This window comes from Furipterus horrens, unplaced genomic scaffold, assembly GCF_987537825.1.
Source record: "Furipterus horrens unplaced genomic scaffold, mFurHor1.1.pri manual_scaffold_6, whole genome shotgun sequence".
NCBI classification, from domain to species: domain Eukaryota; kingdom Metazoa; phylum Chordata; class Mammalia; order Chiroptera; family Furipteridae; genus Furipterus; species Furipterus horrens.
In genome coordinates, this window is record NW_028327176.1 from 65,217,598 (window position 1) to 65,222,153 (window position 4,556).

The 4,556-nt window shown below is 38.8% G+C and overlaps 1 pseudogene; it reads right to left on the reverse strand.

Annotated features, from left to right (window-relative positions):
• Positions 1-962: 962 nt before the first annotated feature.
• LOC150006330 (protein MIS12 homolog) lies at positions 963-3,541 on the reverse strand (annotated as a pseudogene).
• Between the last annotated feature and the right edge of the window lie 1,015 nt (positions 3,542-4,556).

The window sequence follows — 4,556 nt, forward strand, 5'->3', positions numbered from 1 at the left end:
GAAAAACTCCAACTCCTGTTACTTAGGAAGACATGGAGGGCAAGCAATACCTTGAGAGTAACTATTGCAAAATCTTCCCTTTCCTTGGGTGACCTAACATGTTACATGGACTATTCACAAAAGTATCAGACTGAACTTAATTTAAGCAAAAGGTACAGCTAAACTTTCCCCACTGAAGGTACTAAACATTTGATGCTTATCAGTGTGACTACATAATTAAATATTAGGTACAAGAAAAATTCCAAAACTATCTGGAGTATGAAAAAAATGGCACAAATACCTAACAGTCAGTTAATATAAACTTTGCTATTGAGTATGTTCCAGGCTTCCTTTTCTATTTCAATGAGATCTGCTTTTTTACCCAAGTCTTCCACTGCTGGCCTCCAATATAGTCAATTGCTTATCATCATCAAAACTTTGGTCATAGAAAGGATTTATATTAGAATCAAACAACTTCTTTCTTCTTTACTAAAGATCATGGTTGTTTTCTCTGCCACTTGCTTCTTTCAACTAGTTATCAACTTCCTCATGTGAGAAAAACTATAGGGCAAGAGCAAACATTCTATGTTGGCCATCCCACGGGGTAGTGGCTACTTAATAAAGAAGCCACTCACTCAACCTTTTTGTCATTTGGTCACATCTAAAGAGTAAGTAAAAAGGATCAAGGTTAAAAAGGACTCATAACCAAGGTACAACTTTTACAAGTATCTTTGACCATGGAAAGTTTTATTTCTTCATCATGGCCCAAATGAGTCTAATGGATCAAGAATCCCTTCCTACCTATTAAAGGCCTGTAAGAAATAAATGCTTCAAAGATTTGTTCATAGATACTTCAGGATAGTAAACCAAAAAAAGAGGAAAATGTGGAATACAAGAAAGAGTAAACAAGGAAAATCCAACAAAATACATGGTTCACTAAAATAAGAACAGTCATTGATATAAATTCATTACTTATTCTACATTTGACCAGCTCTTCTTGCTATTTAGAAATTAAGATATTTTCAGTCTTTTGTTTTCCTTTTCCACATTGTCTCTAATATTCTGGAGTTTTCTGAAGTTCTGAACCAGGAACACCAAGCTGTCCTTAAAATCACTAGTCCCGTGATTTCTGCCAACATTTTGAAGCTCATCAAACAAAGCCAATATCTGTTTAAGTTTGGCCTGAACAATTTTCTGCTCTTCTAATTCTGCAAGAAGGGCCTGCTTAATGCATAATTTAGTTTTATACTTCTCCTGTAACTGTTCAATTTCTTTTTGGAGAAGCTGGAACTCTTCCTCACTATAAGAATGCATCTCCTGAAATTTATCTTCTGGAAGCAAGATGTTTGGGGAAATACACAAAATCCACTGTAGAAACAGCTGCTCCATTTTTACAAAAAAGTTATCAAAATGTCCTTTCATGAAGCAAAGAAACTTCTCTGTGTATTTACAAATCTGAACTGGGCTAATCTCACAGTTTGGGATGACATCCATCTTCTTCAGAATAACCTATTCAATGGACTGCATCACTTCAAATAGGTAGTCTTGAAATGCAATGTAGGGAGACTTCCGGCCAAGATGGAGGCTTAGACGGACACACTCGGTCTCCCTCTACAACTAGAGAGGAATACAACTACTTCAAAACAAAAGATAACTAGAAATTCCAGAAAATAAAACTACACGGAAGCCCAACCTACAAAGTTATAAACCAGCAGTGCTCTTGGGGCAGGTAAGAGCAAAAGTGGGTGGAGCTGTTTGCGGTAGCACCAGGGACAGTGGCAGGGAGAGCAATCCCGGCTGCAGTCGAACTCCTGCAGCTCGCGACCCCAACGCTTGGAAAAGCAGCCACTACATCACCTCCAACAGCGAGACCCAGAGGGCGGGAGGACTAATCCCGGTCTCCTAGCGGAATAACTGTGTGAATCCATCTTGGACCCCCGCCCCCACACAAAGCGCCACAGCGCTGCGAAATGGGTTGCGGATCGCCACCGGTCGCTGGGTTGTGACAACAAAGCACCACAGCACTGTGAAAAAGGTTGCTGGACCACCGCCGGTCACTGGGTTGTGACGAGTACACAGGCACTGCCCCCTATAGCCGGCCCAAGAAAACAAAACACATCTGTCAAAATGAGGCAGACAACTATAGAAATCCCGGTGACACAGCTCACCAGGCAACAGATGAAGAATCTGACAGATGAACAAATAAGAAACCTGTCAGAGGCTCAGTTCAGGGCCATTGTTATCAGGTGGCTTACAGAATTAACAAAAGATCTGGAAAAAGATGAGAAAGAATCGAAAAACACTCATACTGAAAGGAACAAAACCACATACAAGACAGATGGTGAGGAAATAAAATTCAGAGTTCAAATCAACAAACCAGAACACAGAGAAGGAACAAACAGTCAACCAGTGCAGAGAGAAAAAACGGGAAGCAAGGAAAATGATGAGAGGATCAGAAACCTCTGGGACAACTATAAAAGGCCCAACATAAGAATCATTGGTTTGCCAGAGGGCGAAGAAGATGAACTAGAAATTGAAAAATTAAGTGAAAATATAATAAAGCAGAACTTCCCAAACTTGGGGAAGGAAATAGACTTACAGGTCCAGGAAGCACAGAGAGTTCCAAAACAACTGGACCCAGGGAGAACCACTCCAAGACACATTATAATCAAAATGTCAAAAGTTAAAGATAAAGAGAGAATCTTAAAAGCAGCAAGAGAGAAGAAAAGAATCATGTACAAAGGGGTCCCAATTAGACTATCAGCTGACTTCTCAAGGGAGACCCTGCAGGCAAGAAGGGACTGGCAAGAAATATTCAAAGTAATGAAAAGGAAAAACCTACAACCATGAATACTCTATCCAGCAAAGCTGTCATTCAGAATAGAAGGGCAGAGAAAGGTTTCCAGGACAAAACAAAACTGAAAGAGTTCATTAGATCCAAACCACTGTTATATGAGATGTTAAAAGGACTGGTTTAGAAAAAGGAGGATCAAAACTATGAAATCTATAATTGTGGGAGAAGGGATGTGCTGGGAGTGGGGAGCAAAAAGGGAAAAATGGGACAACTGTAATTCCAAAAAATAAAATTAAAAAAACAAAACAAAACTATGAAATCTAAAATGAAAACTGCATCACAAGAAACAACAACAGAAGCTAGGGAATTGAAACAAAGGCAAACTAAACAGGCAACGAGAATGGAAAAAGAACTATAGGTATGGGGAGCATATTGGGGGGAGGTCAACAGGGAGGGGGAACGGGGAGAGGGAGGGAGATGATATAGGAATTAAGGATCATGGTAGGAGGGAATGGAATAGACAGAGAGAGGTTGAGAAGAACTATATGCACAACAAATGGACATGGTCTAAAAGGGGGGGACAACTGGAGGGAGGGGGCCACCGGGTGGAGGGGAGAAGAGGGAGGGGAAATTGGGACAAATGTAACATTATAATCAATAAAACACATTAAAAAAAAAAGAAAGAAAGAAAAAAAAAAGAAATGCAATATAGATCCTGAGCATGCACGTTTGTGGTGTGAAGCCAAAGAACTGGGCCTCATAGGTCATCTTAGGTTATTTTGCTATGTTAATTTTGATTGTGAAAACTCGATGCGACCAGGTAATGAATTCAATTCCAGAACTTAAGTATCTATTATGTCACAGACTTTCTGAGTGCCATGAATTCCGGAGGCCTTGGCTGAAAGGTTCTATCTGGCCCAGGATGGCTCTTGAGGTCTCAGTCAATTTGTGGCTAGGGCTGTGCAGTTTCAGAATTGGCTGGGCCTGGTGGATTCACTTTGAAGCTCACTCACCTGGTTGTTTTTTAGAAAGGCACATGGGCTTCTCTCCAGAGCTGTTCCCAACATTGCTTCTCCCTGAGTGGATGAAGGGGTGTGGGGAGAGAAAGAGAAAGAGAGATTGATTGATTGATTAAACTGCCTTTTATGACTTAGTATTTCAGTCATATACCATCGCTTCCACCATTTGTTATTCATTAGAACCAAGTCACTAATGCCAACCCACACTAAAGAGGAGGACATTACACAGATGCATGAAGACCCTGAGAGAGGGATCATTGAGACCATCTTGGAGTCTGGCTACCACATTTACCTTACTGTACATAATTTGTATAACTGAATATAACTTTTTATATAACTTTTTCTATACTGGATATTTAGGCCCATTTTATTTTTGCCACTCAAAAGGTGTTTATTTTTTATTTAAAAGTATGTATTAACTGTCTCCAATGTAATAAATTCTGTAGTTAAAATCCTAATACAAAAATCTTTCCTTTCAGAACCTATAATTATTCAATTAAGATAGAGTCTCTGAAATGAGAATATTAACATAAAATATATAAATATTTAGGTATTTTGCTATATACTGATAAATTGCTTTACAAAAAATGTATCTTCATTAATAATCCCAGATGTAGCAGTATCCCACTATAAAGGTAATAGTACTCAATACTGATATTTTATACATGACCATTTGTAAGTTGATAAGTAAAAATTCACAGTCTCATTACTTTAATCTGCATGTTTTTTTTTTTAATTTGCAAGTTTCTCGTTGCTTTTTTAGA